The sequence below is a fragment of the Lampetra planeri genome, chromosome 16, assembly GCF_965212315.1.
Source record: "Lampetra planeri chromosome 16, kcLamPlan1.2.h2, whole genome shotgun sequence".
NCBI classification, from domain to species: Eukaryota; Metazoa; Chordata; class Hyperoartia; order Petromyzontiformes; family Petromyzontidae; genus Lampetra; species Lampetra planeri.
Window position 1 is genome coordinate 753,984 of NC_136122.1, and position 13,903 is coordinate 767,886.

The window sequence follows — 13,903 nt, forward strand, 5'->3', positions numbered from 1 at the left end:
GATGTTTTGGGTGCAACACAAGCGTCCGTCATCAGGTGAGAAAGCATGATCTGCTGCTGAGGCAGACTTTGAAAAGGTTTGAAATGGGTGTAGCCCAAATGTCAGCAGCCAATGATAATGTGAGTGTTCGGCAGCGAGCCCGGCGGTGGTTCGTTTTCCACAAATAAAGGGCTGCCAGGTGAAAATTTGCATGTTAAAGAGAGATTAGCATCTTCTTGGTTCTTTCGGTAAAGTCACGTAGAAGGGAATTAATACAATAATAAAAATAAAATAATTCTCACGACGTTTCGGCCACAACGCAAGCAGCCGTCCTCAGGTGAAACGTGAGAATTATTTTATTTTTATTATTGTATTACTTCCCTTCTACGTGACTTTACCGAAAGAACCAAGAAGATGAATCCCTGCAGTCACGAAAGCTTTAAATCGAGAGATTAGCATGTTTATGGAAGATCGCAGAGCCGCAACCAAGGGGTCGGCACGCGAAGTGACTGGAAGCGCAAGTTTGAAATGGGCATAAAGCACAACTAACAGAAGGTTGTAGGATAGGAACATCACAGCCAGTTATGACTTAAACTGGTTGATAACGTCCTTCCAATGATTGCTCAGTTTGTACCCATCTTCTTGGTTGAAATTGTGTCTATATATATGGATGACTTCATGGCGAATCTTTGTTGATAGCCAGTGGGCTTGCAAAGTACCTTCGTCTTAGAGAAATCTATTTCGTGTGAGCCCACCGCATTAAAACTGATCAGCCACGGCCGAGGTATTGGTCCTACCGTGTTTCAGATCTGCCTCATGTTCACGAACACGGTCCGAGACATGTCACTTAGTTTCTCCAATGTAACTACTGCCGCAGACGCAGCTTAGTTTGTCGACGCCGGGGTATTGCATGTCAGAGATCACATCCTTCACAGATGGGATCAGATCACGAATTTTACGTACTGTGTTAAATCGAACCCGGATCTTGTGTTTGCTCATGATTTTGGGAATATTTTAGTGACCCTGCTATGTATGGCAAGGTGATGGTTTTTATTGGATCCTCAGATGGTTCTTTCCCAACGGTTGGGGTGATAGCTTTACCAATTCCTCAACCACATCAATTCTATACACCTAGCCATCAAATTCACCATGGAGGTGGAAAAGGATTGCAAGTTACCATTCTTGGATGTTTTAATCGAAAAGAGACCAGATGGCTCAATGGGACACTGTCTACAGGAAAGCCACCCATAAGGATGCTTACCTAAAACCTGACTCCCACTACCATCCATCCGAGAAGAATTCCCTCATCAAAACTCTACACTATAGAGCTCGATGTATGTCCGACCGTCATCACCTAGCCAGTGAACTGGAACACGTACACCAAGCTCTCAAGATGAATGGATATTCAGACTACACAATCCGTAAAGCTATCACCCCAACCGTTGGGAAAGAACCATCTGAGGACCTAATCAAAACCATCACCTTGCCATACATAGCAGGGTCACTAAAAATATTTCTAAAATCATGAACAAACACAAGATCCAGGTTCGATTTAACACCGTACATAAAATTCGTGATCTGATCCCATCTGTGAAGGATATGATCCCTGACATGCAATATCTCGGCGTCTACAAACTAAGCTGTGTCTGCGGCAGTAGTTACATTGGGGAAACTAAGCGACATGTCTCCAACTGTGTTCGTGAACATGAGACAGATCTGAAACACGCTAGGACCAATACCTCGGTCGTGGCTGATCATTGTTTCAATGCGGTGGGCTCACGAAATTGATATCTCTTCTAGACGAAGGTACTTTGCAAGCCCACTAGCTATCAACAAAGATTCGTTCATGAAGCCATGCATATATATAGACACAGACACAATCTCAACCGAGAAGATGGATACAAACTGAGCAATCATTGGAAGGACGTTATGAACCAGTTTAAGTCATAATTGGCAATGAGTTCCCATCCTACCACCTTCCGATGTTAGTTGTGCTTTCCGCCCATTTCAAACTTGCGCTTTCACAGTCACTTTGCGAGCCGACCCCTTGGTTGCGGCTCTACCATCTTCCATTAACATGCTAATCTATACTTTTTGGTTCTTTCGGTAAAGTCACGTAGGTAGAAAAATAAAACAAAATACAAATAATATATCACGTTTCGATCGCAAAAAAGCCGTCGTCCTCGGGTGGAAAAAATAATCCAGCAGTGGAACTGCTGAATCAGCGAGAGAGCTGTGACAATAAGGTTATATATGTGGCAATGGGCAAGCAAGTGGGGTTCAGACGTGCTTGCGTCCGTGGATATAACTAATTTCTAGCCTGAGCTGAAAATGAGTTCCATCCACGGATGCAAGCACGTCAGTTGTGTTAATGGGGGAGATTAGGGAGAAAGATTAGCATGAATGAACTTCCGTTGCCGCATAAGAGTATCATCCCCGCATATGTGCACAACAGTAGTGTTAATGAGAGATTAGCACCATGAGAGTGCAATCCAAAGGACATGTGAGCATGAGAGTGTAATCCAAAGTCATGTGAGCATGATAGTTAAATCCAAAGGGCATGTGAGCATGAGATTGCTCACATACAGATCTTAGTTACAGTGAGGGAAAAAAAGTATTTGATCCCCTGCTGATTATGTACGTTTGCCCACTGACAAAGAAATGATCAGTCTATAATTTTAATGGTAGGTTTATTTGAACAGTGAGAGACAGAATAACAACAAAATCCAGAAAAACGCATGTCAAAAATGTTATAAATTTATTTGCATTTTAATGAGGGAAATGAGTATTTGACCCCCTCTCAATCAGAAAGATTTCTGGCTCCCAGGTGCCTTTTGTAATGGGTTCCGGAGACACTTGTAGAGGTAACTTCTTTATTACAATCCAACACTCCAACAGTCCTGATACTCTGTTACAGCGTAGATGTAGTGGTGGTGTTGACGTGCGCCGACTGTGACAGTGATGGATCACGGGGCGGCGCGAGGTGCGGGGTTGGGCACGCGTTGTGGGCGTGGTGTGGACGCGCGCGCCGGGAGTGACAGATCACGGGGCGGCGCGGCGTGGGTGCTGAGGCACGCTGAGATGTGGGAAAACAGGATCGTAGCCAGCGCCCAGTGATTGGTCGAATAGGATGGGTGCTCGCAGCGACGTCCGCAGGTGGGGTATAAAGGGGGACGCGCGAGAGCACTCGGGGAGAGTTACCCAGTTGAAGACCAGAAGACGGAGCTGAAGACCTAGTGCCCCGAGACCCCTAGTCCCGCCGTCCTTGTGGGGACCGGGGCCCTGTGTGGCTCGGAGGCGAGACTGTGGGACCCGGGGTCCGACGCCCACGGGGGTCGGGCTGGGGACCCACAGTCAAGACGGACACCCCGGGCAGGGAGTGTCCCGAGTAGCTCAGTGGGCGTTAGTCGCCAGGGTAGCTAAGTGGGTGTTTGTCACCCGAGATACTAAGTGGGTGTTTGTCACCCGAGATACTAAGTGGGTGGTTGTCACCCGAGTAGCTCAGTGGGCGTTAGTCGCCAGAATAGCTCAGTGGGCGTTAGTCGCCAGGGTAGCTAAGAGGGTGTTAGTCACCCGAGTAGCTCAGTGGGCGTTAGTCGCCAGAATAGCTCAGTGGGCGTTAGTCGCCAGGGTAGCTGAGAGGGCGTTAGTCGCCAGGGTAGCTAAGAGGGTGTTAGTCACCGAGTAGCTAAGTGGGTGTTAGTCACCCGAGTAACCAAGTGGGTGTTAGTCACCTGTGAACGAGTTTGGTAAAAATAAAGAGTGTGTTACCCGTGAAGTCGTCTCCCGCAGAGTTACTACATTACATAGGTACACAGCCTAGGTACACAGCCTAGATCCACTACTCTGGCTACGCTCTGGAACTCGCCCTCACAAGGACGTAGAGCTGGGAGTTCCAGAGTACCACCACTGGCCCTCACATCGTCCTAGGGTCCTCAGATGGCTGGTCTTGGGTCTTAGGACTTGAGCTACAACTGGCCTCGATCGTCCAGGGAGCTGCCCTTTTTTGCCTCGTCCCCAATGAGGGGTGGGGTTGTGTGCGCCCCCAGATATCCCACAGAGCACACACAGCCCCCCCCGTTGGTGGCGCCAAGGGGCTTAAGCGTCTGGGTTGCCTGGGAACCTAGCGCCTGGAGCCAAGGGGCTTAAGCGTCTGGGTTGCCTGGGAACCCAGCGCCTGGCGCCAAGGGAACAGCCCCTCCCCTCTTATGTCACTACATTACCCTCCTCTATGTAGCCTCCAGCCGTCCCGGCTGTCAATAATTAGAAAGTTTAAATTAACGAAAGGGAGAGAAGAAAAAATACACGAGCCTCAACAGGAAAAGAAAAGAGAACAAGAAAGCAACCATAAATACCCTAACCAACCTGTACAACTTTACACTATATACAAGCGTTGATCAATAAAAAGGTGAAGCAATGACACGTGAACAAACGACCCGCGGCACACCTAGCCCTCCTCGGGATCCGCATAGAAAACGGGGAACTAACAACAACAAATATACAGATTCTGACGCGTTGGATGCACAACCAACACCGGTAATCGAACCGAAATCACACAACCACCGCATGGATGCCAGGGATCTGCCACCCTGCCACCCTGCCACCCTGCCACCCTGCCACCCTGCCACCCTGCCACCCTGCCACCCTGCCACCCTGCCACCCTGCCACCCTGCCACCCTGCCACCCTGCCACCCTGCCACCCTGCCACCCTGCCACCCTGCCACCCTGCCACCCTGCCACCCTGCCACCCTGCCACCCTGCCACCCTGCCACCCTGCCACCCTGCCACCCTGCCACCCTGCCACCCTGCCACCCTGCCACCCTGCCACCCTGCCACCCTGCCACCCTGCCACCCTGCCACCCTGCCACCCTGCCACCCTGCCACCCTGCCACCCTGCCACCCTGCCACCCTGCCACCCTGCCACCCTGCCACCCTGCCACCCTGCCACCCTGCCACCCTGCCACCCTGCCACCCTGCCACCCTGCCACCCTGCCACCCTGCCACCCTGCCACCCTGCCACCCTGCCACCCTGCCACCCTGCCACCCTGCCACCCTGCCACCCTGCCACCCTGCCACCCTGCCACCCTGCCACCCTGCCACCCTGCCACCCTGCCACCCTGCCACCCTGCCACCCTGCCACCCTGCCACCCTGCCACCCTGCCACCCTGCCACCCTGCCACCCTGCCACCCTGCCACCCTGCCACCCTGCCACCCTGCCACCCTGCCACCCTGCCACCCTGCCACCCTGCCACCCTGCCACCCTGCCACCCTGCCACCCTGCCACCCTGCCACCCTGCCACCCTGCCACCCTGCCACCCTGCCACCCTGCCACCCTGCCACCCTGCCACCCTGCCACCCTGCCACCCTGCCACCCTGCCACCCTGCCACCCTGCCACCCTGCCACCCTGCCACCCTGCCACCCTGCCACCCTGCCACCCTGCCACCCTGCCACCCTGCCACCCTGCCACCCTGCCACCCTGCCACCCTGCCACCCTGCCACCCTGCCACCCTGCCACCCTGCCACCCTGCCACCCTGCCACCCTGCCACCCTGCCACCCTGCCACCCTGCCACCCTGCCACCCTGCCACCCTGCCACCCTGCCACCCTGCCACCCTGCCACCCTGCCACCCTGCCACCCTGCCACCCTGCCACCCTGCCACCCTGCCACCCTGCCACCCTGCCACCCTGCCACCCTGCCACCCTGCCACCCTGCCACCCTGCCACCCTGCCACCCTGCCACCCTGCCACCCTGCCACCCTGCCACCCTGCCACCCTGCCACCCTGCCACCCTGCCACCCTGCCACCCTGCCACCCTGCCACCCTGCCACCCTGCCACCCTGCCACCCTGCCACCCTGCCACCCTGCCACCCTGCCACCCTGCCACCCTGCCACCCTGCCACCCTGCCACCCTGCCACCCTGCCACCCTGCCACCCTGCCACCCTGCCACCCTGCCACCCTGCCACCCTGCCACCCTGCCACCCTGCCACCCTGCCACCCTGCCACCCTGCCACCCTGCCACCCTGCCACCCTGCCACCCTGCCACCCTGCCACCCTGCCACCCTGCCACCCTGCCACCCTGCCACCCTGCCACCCTGCCACCCTGCCACCCTGCCACCCTGCCACCCTGCCACCCTGCCACCCTGCCACCCTGCCACCCTGCCACCCTGCCACCCTGCCACCCTGCCACCCTGCCACCCTGCCACCCTGCCACCCTGCCACCCTGCCACCCTGCCACCCTGCCACCCTGCCACCCTGCCACCCTGCCACCCTGCCACCCTGCCACCCTGCCACCCTGCCACCCTGCCACCCTGCCACCCTGCCACCCTGCCACCCTGCCACCCTGCCACCCTGCCACCCTGCCACCCTGCCACCCTGCCACCCTGCCACCCTGCCACCCTGCCACCCTGCCACCCTGCCACCCTGCCACCCTGCCACCCTGCCACCCTGCCACCCTGCCACCCTGCCACCCTGCCACCCTGCCACCCTGCCACCCTGCCACCCTGCCACCCTGCCACCCTGCCACCCTGCCACCCTGCCACCCTGCCACCCTGCCACCCTGCCACCCTGCCACCCTGCCACCCTGCCACCCTGCCACCCTGCCACCCTGCCACCCTGCCACCCTGCCACCCTGCCACCCTGCCACCCTGCCACCCTGCCACCCTGCCACCCTGCCACCCTGCCACCCTGCCACCCTGCCACCCTGCCACCCTGCCACCCTGCCACCCTGCCACCCTGCCACCCTGCCACCCTGCCACCCTGCCACCCTGCCACCCTGCCACCCTGCCACCCTGCCACCCTGCCACCCTGCCACCCTGCCACCCTGCCACCCTGCCACCCTGCCACCCTGCCACCCTGCCACCCTGCCACCCTGCCACCCTGCCACCCTGCCACCCTGCCACCCTGCCACCCTGCCACCCTGCCACCCTGCCACCCTGCCACCCTGCCACCCTGCCACCCTGCCACCCTGCCACCCTGCCACCCTGCCACCCTGCCACCCTGCCACCCTGCCACCCTGCCACCCTGCCACCCTGCCACCCTGCCACCCTGCCACCCTGCCACCCTGCCACCCTGCCACCCTGCCACCCTGCCACCCTGCCACCCTGCCACCCTGCCACCCTGCCACCCTGCCACCCTGCCACCCTGCCACCCTGCCACCCTGCCACCCTGCCACCCTGCCACCCTGCCACCCTGCCACCCTGCCACCCTGCCACCCTGCCACCCTGCCACCCTGCCACCCTGCCACCCTGCCACCCTGCCACCCTGCCACCCTGCCACCCTGCCACCCTGCCACCCTGCCACCCTGCCACCCTGCCACCCTGCCACCCTGCCACCCTGCCACCCTGCCACCCTGCCACCCTGCCACCCTGCCACCCTGCCACCCTGCCACCCTGCCACCCTGCCACCCTGCCACCCTGCCACCCTGCCACCCTGCCACCCTGCCACCCTGCCACCCTGCCACCCTGCCACCCTGCCACCCTGCCACCCTGCCACCCTGCCACCCTGCCACCCTGCCACCCTGCCACCCTGCCACCCTGCCACCCTGCCACCCTGCCACCCTGCCACCCTGCCACCCTGCCACCCTGCCACCCTGCCACCCTGCCACCCTGCCACCCTGCCACCCTGCCACCCTGCCACCCTGCCACCCTGCCACCCTGCCACCCTGCCACCCTGCCACCCTGCCACCCTGCCACCCTGCCACCCTGCCACCCTGCCACCCTGCCACCCTGCCACCCTGCCACCCTGCCACCCTGCCACCCTGCCACCCTGCCACCCTGCCACCCTGCCACCCTGCCACCCTGCCACCCTGCCACCCTGCCACCCTGCCACCCTGCCACCCTGCCACCCTGCCACCCTGCCACCCTGCCACCCTGCCACCCTGCCACCCTGCCACCCTGCCACCCTGCCACCCTGCCACCCTGCCACCCTGCCACCCTGCCACCCTGCCACCCTGCCACCCTGCCACCCTGCCACCCTGCCACCCTGCCACCCTGCCACCCTGCCACCCTGCCACCCTGCCACCCTGCCACCCTGCCACCCTGCCACCCTGCCACCCTGCCACCCTGCCACCCTGCCACCCTGCCACCCTGCCACCCTGCCACCCTGCCACCCTGCCACCCTGCCACCCTGCCACCCTGCCACCCTGCCACCCTGCCACCCTGCCACCCTGCCACCCTGCCACCCTGCCACCCTGCCACCCTGCCACCCTGCCACCCTGCCACCCTGCCACCCTGCCACCCTGCCACCCTGCCACCCTGCCACCCTGCCACCCTGCCACCCTGCCACCCTGCCACCCTGCCACCCTGCCACCCTGCCACCCTGCCACCCTGCCACCCTGCCATCCGTCAGGTGGTGAGAAGGCGAAGACCAACATGTCTAGCACCCCTCTACACACACTTATCCGGACGTCTGTCTACGTCCCGGGTCGAGAAGTCGTACTTCAGGGCCGGCCCATGTACTGGGCAAAGAAGTCGCACTTCAGGGCTGCTCCAGTATCTACATTTTAAAATATATATATAAAATTGACATGACACAAACAAAATAAATCTGCCCGCTCCTGCCCAGAAATGGCGGACGCACGCGCGAACCGCATCTCCAAGGCATCCCATGCTTGCGTCCCAGCAGCCCTCACTGAGGACCACCACCGACATTACATGTCACCCCCTAGCACCCCCCGCCTTTCCGATGTGGCGTCTCCATCCTAAAACCGCGCACGTCGGCCATATCGGGGGGGGGGGGGGGGGGGAATTTCCATGTTACCACCACACCGCCTTTCCGACGCGGCGTCACAACCAGTAGCACGCGTCGGCCATATCGGGGGAATTTTAACCCAGTCTCTCTCCAAGACTCGCATCGCAGCATATAGCTGTACCGACCGAGCTGAGACGACCCATCGTTCACTCACTGCACAACATGCACCCTAACAACTGAGGGATACAGTCCCAACGTAACGGGACAACTACACCTGAACACTACGAATCTCCAGCCCACTGTTTCAACGCGCCTCGGAGTGTCGCAATCTCCGGGCCGTCAGGGCGAGCCTACAGCTCCAGATGTACCACAGAGGGTCTCAACCTCCGGGCCATCAGGTCAAGCCATCAGCCATTGCATGACGGGACCACACTCTCCGAGCCATGTGAGTGCACAGCCCACTAGGCTAGACATGCCACGGAGTGTCTCTATCTCCGGGCTGTCAGGTCAAGCCGTCAGCCATAGCACGACGGGACCTCAACTCTCGTGTTAGACACGCAACACCCACTGGGCCATCCTGGTCAGGATCTGCACCCCAAGATATTTGAGAGCCAGCACGACAATTCCAAATCCTTGGCAGCATGTCACCATCTCAAGATAAATGCCCCGTACAGTCTATACATCGTTAACAATGACAGCACAAGCTATACATTAACAATCACGAACAAAGCTCCATACAAACCATACATTGTTAACAATCACAAGCAAAGTTTCGCACACACATTGACAACACTCATGAGCGAAGCTCCACACAGTTTACTCAACAACAATCACGACTCCCCGACGACAACGAAGAAAATGTCAACAAAAATAATTAACCCGGAGCGCGTAAATGGACGAATTGTCAGGGGCCTGGTCTCCCGACCTCCAACCTTTGGCCAGAGCAAAGGCGACGACCAGCGTGTCGATCGATGTGCCGGCCCCGGCGCCGGTTACAGTAAGAATGGCGCCCTCACTGTCCGGTCGCAGCGCTGATGACGCGATATGCTAGGATGAAGCCAACTGTCTTCCGGCGGTGAAGGTCGCAGCGCTGATGATGCGGCGTTGTTTGGTTGGACCACGCTGGGCCCGGAAGTGACGTTGCTCCCAGCGGTCATTTCTCCCCCGGCGGAAGTGACGACACACCCAGAAGTATCCCCCACATTTGTGGCAGGAATGCCGGTGGCGGGAACGGTGGTGGCGGGCTCGGGCGAGCGCTGCGCCTCTTCTCTCCCTCCCGCCATCGCATGTGAGTGCCGCATCTCGCCCAGGAGGGAGGCGGTGGCGCCGAGCAGCTCTGTGAGGCGAAGCAACGCCTCCTCCATCCCTGCTCCCGACGCTGGAGAGGGGACGGTCGGCGGAGCAGACAGCTGCTCAGCCGGCGGCGCTGCGTCGCTGTCGTCCGGCGGCGCGGCGTCGTTGTCGGCCGGCGGTGCGGCGTCATTGTCGGCCGGCGGTGTGGCATCGCTGTCGGCCGGCGGTGCGGCGTCGCTGTCGGCCGGCGGTGCGGCGTCATTGTCGGCCGGCGGTGCGGCATCGTTGTCGGCCGGCGGTGCGGCGTCGTCGGCCGGTGTTGGCCGCCCCATCGCTCCTTGCTCCTCGACATCGCCGTCAGGACTGAAGGTACGTGGCTTACTTCTTGTCTCCATGGCCACTTCTGATGCCAAATGTAATGGGTTCCGGAGACACTTGTAGAGGTAACTTCTTTATTATAATCCAACACTCCAACAGTCCTGATACTCTGTTACAGCCTAGGTACACAGCCTATGTACACAACCTAGATACACTACTCTGGCTACGCTCTGGAACTCGCCCTCACATGGACGTAGAGCCGGGAGTTCCAGAGTCCCACCACTGGCCCTCACATCGTCCCAGGGTCCTCAAATGCCTGGTCTTGGGTCTTGGGTCTTGAGCTACAACTGGCCTCGATCGTCCAGGGAGCTGCCCTTTTATGCCTCGTCCCCAACGAGGGGTGGGGTTGTGTGCGCCCACAGATATCCCACAGAGCACACACAGTCTCCCCCGTTGGTGGCGCCAAGGGGCTTAAGCGTCTGGGTCGCCTGGGAACCTAGCGCCTGGCGCCAAGGGGCTTCAGCGTCTGGGTTGCCTGGGAACCCAGCGCCTGGCACCAAGGGAGCAGCCCCTCCCCTCTTATGTCACTACACTTTTATACAGGTAACGAGCTGAGATTAGGAGCACACTCTTATAGGGAGTGCTCCTAATCTCAGCTTGTTACCTGTATAAAAGACACCTGTTCACAGAAGAAATCAATCAATCAGATTCCAAACTCTCCACCATGGCCAAGACCAAAGAGCTCTCCAAGGATGTCAGGGACAAGATTGTAGACCGACACAAGCCTGGAATGGGCTACAAGACCATCGCCAAGCAGCTTGGTGAGAAGGTGACAATAGTTGGTGCGATTATTCGCAAATTTGAAGAAACACAAAAGAACTGTCAATCTCCCTCGGCCTGGGGCTCCATGCAAGATCTCACCTCGTGGAGTTGCAATGATCATGAGAACGGTGAGGAATCAGCCGAGAACGGTGAGGAATCAGCCCAGAACTACACGGGAGGATCTTGTCAATGATCTCAAGGCAGCTGGGACCATAGTCACCAAGAAAACAGTTGGCAACACACTACGCCGTGAAGGACTGAAATCCTGCAGCGCCCGCAAGGTCCCCCTGCTCAAGAAAGCACATATACATACCCGTCTGAAGTTTGCCAATGAACATCTGAATGATTCCGAGGACAACTGGGTGAAAGTGTAGTAGAGTTAACTACTCGATGTTCACAAACTGGGAGAGCAAATCGTTAACAAGGTTTTCCCGCTCAAACTAACGGTCAGGGTCTCACAAGCTGTGAGAGCTGACCGTAAACAAGGTTTTCCCGCACGACCAAACGGTCAGGGTCAGATAGGGTGAATTGGGATCCAAAAGCAGATTGGGAACGACCAATCACAGGGTTCCACAAGGTGGCCGGGGATTGGATAACCCGGCCACGAACAAGTATAAAGCCAGAGCGCTCAGAGCTCTGAGGGAGTTCGACTACACGAAGACCCAAGACGGCGGAAGAAGCCTAGGACCCTGGACCAAGCCCTCCAGCCCTTATAAGGGCTAGGGTTCAGTGTAACCAGTGGTCGGGGAGACATCCCCTAGGTCCAGTCAGAGGACATTGAAAGAGTGCGATATTAAGTATCCTGTAGGGTGCGGAGGCTTGTACGTTCTGAGTGTAACGGGTGAGGGGACCGTATACCCCTCAGTGCATAGGGACTGTGTTCATAAGACGAATAAAAGTGTGTGCTACAAAAGACGTTGAAGAGTCCGTCTGTACAACACTACAAAAGTGTTGTGGTCAGATGAGACCAAAATGGAGCCCTTTGGCATCAACTCAACTCGCCGTGTTTGGAGGAGGAGAAATGCTGTCTATGACCCCAAGAACACCATCCCCACCGTCAAACATGGAGGTGGAAACATTATGCTTTGAGGGTGTTTTTCTGCTAAGGGGACAGGACAACTTCACCGCATCAAAGGGACGATGGACGGGCCATGTACCGTCAAATCTTGGGTGAGAACCTCCTTCCCTCAGCCAGGGTATCGAAAATGGGTCGTGGATGGGTATTCCAGCATGACAATGACCCAAAACACACGGCCAAGGCAACAAAGGAGCCGCTCAAGAAGAAGCATATTAAGGTCCTGGAGTGGCCTAGCTAGTCTCCAGACCTTAATCCCAGAGAAAATCTGTGGAGGGAGCTGAAGGTTCGAGTTGCCAAACGTCAGCCTCGAAACCTTAATGACTTGGAGAAGATCTGCAAAGAGGAGTGGGACAAAATCCCTCCTGAGATGTGTGCAAACCTGGTGGCCAACTACAAGAAACGTCAGACCTCTGTGATTGCCAACAAGAGTTTTGCCACCAAGTACTTAGTCATGTTTTGCAGAGGGGTCAAATACTTATTTCCCTCATTAAAATGCCAATCAATTTATAACATTTTTGACATGCGTTCTTCTGGATTTTTTTGTTGTTATTCTGTCTCTCACTGTTCAAATAAACCTACCATTAAAATTATAGACTGATCATTTCTTCGTCAGTGGGCAAACGTACAAAATCAGCAGGGGATCAAATACTTTTTTCCCTCACTGTACAATCATGGAGTCATTGGTTGTGATGCAAACATCCGATATCTCTTCTACGTGGCCTCTCATCTATACTTTCTCACATGCTTTGCTGTAGAGTTTGCTGCATGGCAATCACACTTTTAGAATAAAAAATTGCTTCAGAAATGCAATTTGCCAATTTATTTGGAAACCTATTTCACTGGTGACTAGGCTGAGACAATGCTGGGATCACGGCTTCTACCCAGATTCAAAACCAGGGCCTCAGCGGTTCTAGCTCAGTATTTTGACAGAACACTCTGCGTGATTAATTGAATGGTAACTTTGTAAGAAGAATAGTCATGATTTGCCATAGAACACCCCACTCATGTCATCCAGTCATTTCTCCAACACACGAAGCAGGCCTGCATGATTGTTGAAGTTAACAAAACACGTTAATTAGCTGTGTTCAACACAATTCAATGTGCATTTCCCCCCCTCTTTGTATTTTTTTTGTCCAGCCCAGTTTGTACTGAGTCACGACGAGGTAAGTGTTTGCCAGAATTGGGTCACAGGTGCTAAAGTTCCCGTGAAGGGAAATGCTCGAAGTAGGCGCTTGGTTTCTCTAAGTGCAACACAACCTTTGTACACGCAGTGCTGCAGCACACACAATGCAAACGTCCAATTATTATTATCGTGGAGTTGTATGAATGGAGGGTGGGGCACTGCAGAATGTGTTTTTCAGAGAGCACTTTTTGAGAGATGGAAGGACTTTGTTTGCTTGTTGTTGAGTTAATCATGTTTTCTGAGTTCGTTTGTTGAACTTTTACACCGTACGTAGCCAACCGTGCAAATTAGAGGTGCGAGGAAAGGACAAAAAACTAAATACAAAAAGCAGTTCTAAAGAAATGCGTTTTCAATCTAGAGTATTTAAACGTGCACAGCTCCAGTGGCTTCCTAAAATCGGAAAGAGAGCGTTCCAGATGGCCGTAGAAGCGTGTTTGAAAGCGCGAGATGGGATGACTGTCTTGTTATTATTGAAGACTATTGTTGGGGAAAAAACGTAAAAGTTAAGCTGCTGATGTTGATACGATGACAATATTATACA